Here is an 8,790-nt window from a genome sequence, read left to right as displayed (position 1 = left end):
AGATTTCATTATAACTTGACTTTCTGAGTTGTTTTCATGAAACCTGCGCTTCCCCTTCAAGAGTTCGACCTACCATTATAGGAAAACGTGTTTTCGTGAAGAAATCATGACAAACTAACACAAAATGAAGATTTCATTATAACTTGACATTCTGAGTTGTTTTCATGAAACCTGCGCTTCCCCTATAAGAGTTCAACCTACCATTATAGGAAAACGTGTTTTCGTGAAGAAATCATGACAAACTAACACAAAATGAAGATTTCATTATAACTTGACATTCTGAGTTGTTTTCATGAAACCTGCGCTTCCCCTATTCAACCTACCATTATAGGAAAACGTGTTTTCGTGAAGAACTCATGACAAACTAACACAAAATGAAGATTTCATTATAACTTGACATTCTGAGTTGTTTTCATGAAACCTGCGCTTCCCCTATAAGAGTTCAACCTACCATTATAGGAAAACGTGTTTTCGTGAAGAAATCATGACAAACTAACACAAAATGAAGATTTCATTATAACTTGACATTCTGAGTTGTTTTCATGATACCTGCGCTTCCCCTATAAGAGTTCAACCTACCATTATAGGAAAACGTGTTTTCGTGAAGAAATCATGACAAACTAACACAAAATGAAGATTTCATTATAACGACATTCTGAGTTGTTTTCATGAAACCTGCGCTTCCCCTATAAGAGTTCAACCTACCATTATAGGAAAACGTGTTTTCGTGAAGAAATCATGACAAACTAACACAAAATGAAGATTTCATTATAACTTGACATTCTGAGTTGTTTTCATGAAATCTGCGCTTCCCCTATAAGAGTTCAACCTACCATTATAGGAAAACGTGTTTTCGTGAAGAAATCATGACAAACTAACACAAAATGAAGATTTCATTATAACTTGACATTCTGAGTTGTTTTCATGAAACCTGCGCTTCCCCTATAAGAGTTCAACCTACCATTATAGGAAAACGTGTTTTCGTGAAGAAATCATGACAAACTAACACAAAATGAAGATTTCATTATAACTTGACATTCTGAGTTGTTTTCATGATACCTGCGCTTCCCCTATAAGACTTCAACCTACCATTATAGGAAAACGTGTTTTCGTGAAGAAATCATGACAAACTAACACAAAATGAAGATTTCATTATAACTTGACATTCTGAGTTGTTTTCATGAAACCTGCGCTTCCCCTATAAGAGTTCAACCTACCATTATAGGAAAACGTGTTTTCGTGAAGAAATCATGACAAACTAACACAAAATGAAGATTTCATTATAACTTGACATTCTGAGTTGTTTTCATGAAATCTGCGCTTCCCCTATAAGAGTTCAACCTACCATTATAGGAAAACGTGTTTTCGTGAAGAAATCATGACAAACTAACACAAAATGAAGATTTCATTATAACTTGACATTCTGAGTTGTTTTCATGAAACCTGCGCTTCCCCTATAAGAGTTCAACCTACCATTATAGGAAAACGTGTTTTCGTGAAGAAATCATGACAAACTAACACAAAATGAAGATTTCATTATAACTTGACATTCTGAGTTGTTTTCATGAAACCTGCGCTTCCCCTATAAGAGTTCAACCTACCATTATAGGAAAACGTGTTTTCGTGAAGAAATCATGACAAACTAACACAAAATGAAGATTTCATTATAACTTGACATTCTGAGTTGTTTTCATGAAACCTGCGCTTCCCCTATAAGAGTTCAACCTACCATTATAGGAAAACGTGTTTTCGTGAAGAAATCATGACAAACTAACACAAAATGAAGATTTCATTATAACTTGACTTTCTGAGTTGTTTTCATGAAACCTGCGCTTCCCCTACAAGAGTTCAACCTACCATTATAGGAAAACGTGTTTTCGTGAAGAAATCATGACAAACTAACACAAAATGAAGATTTCATTATAACTTGACATTCTGAGTTGTTTTCATGAAACCTGCGCTTCCCCTATAAGAGTTCAACCTACCATTATAGGAAAACGTGTTTTCGTGAAGAAATCATGACAAACTAACACAAAATGAAGATTTCATTATAACTTGACATTCTGAGTTGTTTTCATGATACCTGCGCTTCCCCTACAAGAGTTCGACCTACCATTGTAGGAAAACGTGTTTTCGTGAAGAAATCATGACAAACTAACACAAAATGAAGATTTCATTATAACTTGACTTTCTGAGTTGTTTTCATGAAACCTGCGCTTCCCCTACAAGAGTTCAACCTACCATTATAGGAAAACGTGTTTTCGTGAAGAAATCATGACAAACTAACACAAAATGAAGATTTCATTATAACTTGACATTCTGAGTTGTTTTCATGAAACCTGCGCTTCCCCTATAAGAGTTCAACCTACCATTATAGGAAAACGTGTTTTCGTGAAGAAATCATGACAAACTAACACAAAATGAAGATTTCATTATAACTTGACATTCTGAGTTGTTTTCATGAAACCTGCGCTTCCCCTATTCAACCTACCATTATAGGAAAACGTGTTTTCGTGAAGAATTCATGACAAACTAACACAAAATGAAGAATTCATTATAACTTGACTTTCTGAGTTGTTTTCATGAAACCGGCGCTTCCCCTACAAGAGTTCAACCTACCATTATAGGAAAACGTGTTTTCGTGAAGAAATCATGACAAACTAACACAAAATGAAGATTTCATTATAACTTGACATTCTGAGTTGTTTTCATGAAACCTGCGCTTCCCCTATAAGAGTTCAACCTACCATTATAGGAAAACGTGTTTTCGTGAAGAAATCATGACAAACTAACACAAAATGAAGATTTCATTATAACTTGACATTCTGAGTTGTTTTCATGAAACCTGCGCTTCCCCTATAAGAGTTCAACCTACCATTATAGGAAAACGTGTTTTCGTGAAGAAATCATGACAAACTAACACAAAATGAAGATTTCATTATAACTTGACATTCTGAGTTGTTTTCATAAAACCTGCGCTTCCCCTACAAGAGTTCAACCTACCATTATAGGAAAACGTGTTTTCGTGAAGAAATCATGACAAACTAACACAAAATGAAGATTTCATTATAACTTGACATTCTGAGTTGTTTTCATGAAACCTGCGCTTCCCCTACAAGAGTTCAACCTACCATTATAGGAAAACGTGTTTTCGTGAAGAAATCATGACAAACTAACACAAAATGAAGATTTCATTATAACTTGACTTTCTGAGTTGTTTTCATGAAACCTGCGCTTCCCCTACAAGAGTTCAACCTACCATTATAGGAAAACGTGTTTTCGTGAAGAAATCATGACAAACTAACACAAAATGAAGATTTCATTATAACTTGACATTCTGAGTTGTTTTCATGAAACCTGCGCTTCCCCTATAAGAGTTCAACCTACCATTATAGGAAAACGTGTTTTCGTGAAGAAATCATGACAAACTAACACAAAATGAAGATTTCATTATAACTTGACATTCTGAGTTGTTTTCATGATACCTGCGCTTCCCCTATAAGAGTTCAACCTACCATTATAGGAAAACGTGTTTTCGTGAAGAAATCATGACAAACTAACACAAAATGAAGATTTCATTATAACTTGACATTCTGAGTTGTTTTCATGAAACCTGCGCTTCCCCTACAAGAGTTCAACCTACCATTATAGGAAAACGTGTTTTCGTGAAGAAATCATGACAAACTAACACAAAATGAAGATTTCATTATAACTTGACATTCTGAGTTGTTTTCATGAAACCTGCGCTTCCCCTATAAGAGTTCAACCTACCATTATAGGAAAACGTGTTTTCGTGAAGAAATCATGACAAACTAACACAAAATGAAGATTTCATTATAACTTGACATTCTGAGTTGTTTTCATGAAACCTGCGCTTCCCCTATAAGAGTTCAACCTACCATTATAGGAAAACGTGTTTTCGTGAAGAAATCATGACAAACTAACACAAAATGAAGATTTCATTATAACTTGACATTCTGAGTTGTTTTCATGAAATCTGCGCTTCCCCTATAAGAGTTCAACCTACCATTATAGGAAAACGTGTTTTCGTGAAGAAATCATGACAAACTAACACAAAATGAAGATTTCATTATAACTTGACATTCTGAGTTGTTTTCATGAAACCTGCGCTTCCCCTATAAGAGTTCAACCTACCATTATAGGAAAACGTGTTTTCGTGAAGAAATCATGACAAACTAACACAAAATGAAGATTTCATTATAACTTGACATTCTGAGTTGTTTTCATGAAACCTGCGCTTCCCCTATAAGAGTTCAACCTACCATTATAGGAAAACGTGTTTTCGTGAAGAAATCATGACAAACTAACACAAAATGAAGATTTCATTATAACTTGACATTCTGAGTTGTTTTCATGATACCTGCGCTTCCCCTATAAGAGTTCAACCTACCATTATAGGTAAACGTGTTTTCGTGAAGAAATCATGACAAACTAACACAAAATGAAGATTTCATTATAACTTGACATTCTGAGTTGTTTTCATGATACCTGCGCTTCCCCTACAAGAGTTCGACCTACCATTGTAGGAAAACGTGTTTTCGTGAAGAAATCATGACAAACTAACACAAAATGAAGATTTCATTATAACTTGACTTTCTGAGTTGTTTTCATGAAACCTGCGCTTCCCCTACAAGAGTTCGACCTACCATTATAGGAAAACGTGTTTTCGTGAAGAAATCATGACAAACTAACACAAAATGAAGATTTCATTATAACTTGACATTCTGAGTTGTTTTCATGAAACCTGCGCTTCCCCTATAAGAGTTCAACCTACCATTATAGGAAAACGTGTTTTCGTGAAGAAATCATGACAAACTAACACAAAATGAAGATTTCATTATAACTTGACATTCTGAGTTGTTTTCATGAAACCTGGGCTTCCCCTACAAGAGTTCAACCTACCATTATAGGAAAACGTGTTTTCGTGAAGAAATCATGACAAACTAACACAAAATGAAGATTTCATTATAACTTGACATTCTGAGTTGTTTTCATGAAACCTGCGCTTCCCCTACAAGAGTTCAACCTACCATTATAGGAAAACGTGTTTTCGTGAAGAAATCATGACAAACTAACACAAAATGAAGATTTCATTATAACTTGACTTTCTGAGTTGTTTTCATGAAACCTGCGCTTCCCCTACAAGAGTTCAACCTACCATTATAGGAAAACGTGTTTTCGTGAAGAAATCATGACAAACTAACACAAAATGAAGATTTCATTATAACTTGACATTCTGAGTTGTTTTCATGAAACCTGCGCTTTCCCTATAAGAGTTCAACCTACCATTATAGGAAAACGTGTTTTCGTGAAGAAATCATGACAAACTAACACAAAATGAAGATTTCATTATAACTTGACATTCTGAGTTGTTTTCATGAAACCTGCGCTTCCCCTATAAGAGTTCAACCTACCATTATAGGAAAACGTGTTTTCGTGAAGAAATCATGACAAACTAACACAAAATGAAGATTTCATTATAACTTGACATTCTGAGTTGTTTTCATGAAACCTGCGCTTCCCCTACAAGAGTTCAACCTACCATTATAGGAAAACGTGTTTTCGTGAAGAAATCATGACAAACTAACACAAAATGAAGATTTCATTATAACTTGACATTCTGAGTTGTTTTCATGAAACCTGCGCTTCCCCTACAAGAGTTCAACCTACCATTATAGGAAAACGTGTTTTCGTGAAGAAATCATGACAAACTAACACAAAATGAAGATTTCATTATAACTTGACTTTCTGAGTTGTTTTCATGAAACCTGCGCTTCCCCTACAAGAGTTCAACCTACCATTATAGGAAAACGTGTTTTCGTGAAGAAATCATGACAAACTAACACAAAATGAAGATTTCATTATAACTTGACATTCTGAGTTGTTTTCATGATACCTGCGCTTCCCCTATAAGAGTTCAACCTACCATTATAGGAAAACGTGTTTTCGTGAAGAAATCATGACAAACTAACACAAAATGAAGATTTCATTATAACTTGACATTCTGAGTTGTTTTCATGAAACCTGCGCTTCCCCTATAAGAGTTCAACCTACCATTATAGGAAAACGTGTTTTCGTGAAGAAATCATGACAAACTAACACAAAATGAAGATTTCATTATAACTTGACTTTCTGAGTTGTTTTCATGAAACCTGCGCTTCCCCTACAAGAGTTCAACCTACCATTATAGGAAAACGTGTTTTCGTGAAGAAATCATGACAAACTAACACAAAATGAAGATTTCATTATAACTTGACATTCTGAGTTGTTTTCATGAAACCTGCGCTTCCCCTATAAGAGTTCAACCTACCATTATAGGAAAACGTGTTTTCGTGAAGAAATCATGACAAACGAACACAAAATGAAGATTTCATTATAACTGGACATTCTGAGTTGTTTTCATGATACCTGCGCTTCCCCTACAAGAGTTCGACCTACCATTGTAGGAAAACGTGTTTTCGTGAAGAAATCATGACAAACTAACACAAAATGAAGATTTCATTATAACTTGACTTTCTGAGTTGTTTTCATGAAACCTGCGCTTCCCCTACAAGAGTTCAACCTACCATTATAGGAAAACGTGTTTTCGTGAAGAAATCATGACAAACTAACACAAAATGAAGATTTCATTATAACTTGACATTCTGAGTTGTTTTCATGAAACCTGCGCTTCCCCTACAAGAGTTCAACCTACCATTATAGGAAAACGTGTTTTCGTGAAGAAATCATGACAAACTAACACAAAATGAAGATTTCATTATAACTTGACTTTCTGAGTTGTTTTCATGAAACCTGCGCTTCCCCTACAAGAGTTCAACCTACCATTATAGGAAAACGTGTTTTCGTGAAGAAATCATGACAAACTAACACAAAATGAAGATTTCATTATAACTTGACATTCTGAGTTGTTTTCATGAAACCTGCGCTTTCCCTATAAGAGTTCAACCTACCATTATAGGAAAACGTGTTTTCGTGAAGAAATCATGACAAACTAACACAAAATGAAGATTTCATTATAACTTGACATTCTGAGTTGTTTTCATGAAACCTGCGCTTCCCCTATAAGAGTTCAACCTACCATTATAGGAAAACGTGTTTTCGTGAAGAAATCATGACAAACTAACACAAAATGAAGATTTCATTATAACTGGACATTCTGAGTTGTTTTCATGATACCTGCGCTTCCCCTACAAGAGTTCGACCTACCATTGTAGGAAAACGTGTTTTCGTGAAGAAATCATGACAAACTAACACAAAATGAAGATTTCATTATAACTTGACTTTCTGAGTTGTTTTCATGAAACCTGCGCTTCCCCTACAAGAGTTCAACCTACCATTATAGGAAAACGTGTTTTCGTGAAGAAATCATGACAAACTAACACAAAATGAAGATTTCATTATAACTTGACATTCTGAGTTGTTTTCATGAAACCTGCGCTTCCCCTACAAGAGTTCAACCTACCATTATAGGAAAACGTGTTTTCGTGAAGAAATCATGACAAACTAACACAAAATGAAGATTTCATTATAACTTGACATTCTGAGTTGTTTTCATGAAACCTGCGCTTCCCCTACAAGAGTTCAACCTACCATTATAGGAAAACGTGTTTTCGTGAAGAAATCATGACAAACTAACACAAAATGAAGATTTCATTATAACTTGACTTTCTGAGTTGTTTTCATGAAACCTGCGCTTCCCCTACAAGAGTTCAACCTACCATTATAGGAAAACGTGTTTTCGTGAAGAAATCATGACAAACTAACACAAAATGAAGATTTCATTATAACTTGACATTCTGAGTTGTTTTCATGAAACCTGCGCTTTCCCTATAAGAGTTCAACCTACCATTATAGGAAAACGTGTTTTCGTGAAGAAATCATGACAAACTAACACAAAATGAAGATTTCATTATAACTTGACATTCTGAGTTGTTTTCATGAAACCTGCGCTTCCCCTACAAGAGTTCAACCTACCATTATAGGAAAACGTGTTTTCGTGAAGAAGCAGGTTTTCATGAAACCTGCGCTTCCCCTACAAGAGTTCAACCTACCATTATAGGAAAACGTGTTTTCGTGAAGAAATCATGACAAACTAACACAAAATGAAGATTTCATTATAACTTGACATTCTGAGTTGTTTTCATGAAACCTGCGCTTCCCCTATAAGAGTTCAACCTACCATTATAGGAAAACGTGTTTTCGTGAAGAAATCATGACAAACTAACACAAAATGAAGATTTCATTATAACTTGACTTTCTGAGTTGTTTTCATGAAACCTGCGCTTCCCCTACAAGAGTTCAACCTACCATTATAGGAAAACGTGTTTTCGTGAAGAAATCATGACAAACTAACACAAAATGAAGATTTCATTATAACTTGACATTCTGAGTTGTTTTCATGAAACCTGCGCTTCCCCTACAAGAGTTCAACCTACCATTATAGGAAAACGTGTTTTCGTGAAGAAATCATGACAAACTAACACAAAATGAAGATTTCATTATAACTTGACATTCTGAGTTGTTTTCATGAAACCTGCGCTTTCCCTATAAGAGTTCAACCTACCATTATAGGAAAACGTGTTTTCGTGAAGAAATCATGACAAACTAACACAAAATGAAGATTTCATTATAACTTGACATTCTGAGTTGTTTTCATGAAACCTGCGCTTCCCCTATAAGAGTTCAACCTACCATTATAGGAAAACGTGTTTTCGTGAAGAAATCATGACAAACTAACACAAAATGAAGATTTCATTATAACTTGACATT

The sequence above is a fragment of the Paramormyrops kingsleyae genome, chromosome 2, assembly GCF_048594095.1.
Source record: "Paramormyrops kingsleyae isolate MSU_618 chromosome 2, PKINGS_0.4, whole genome shotgun sequence".
In the NCBI taxonomy this organism is placed as follows: Eukaryota; Metazoa; Chordata; class Actinopteri; order Osteoglossiformes; family Mormyridae; genus Paramormyrops; species Paramormyrops kingsleyae.
The sequence above is the reverse complement of the archived record's forward strand: the minus strand, read 5'-3'. Positions refer to the sequence as shown.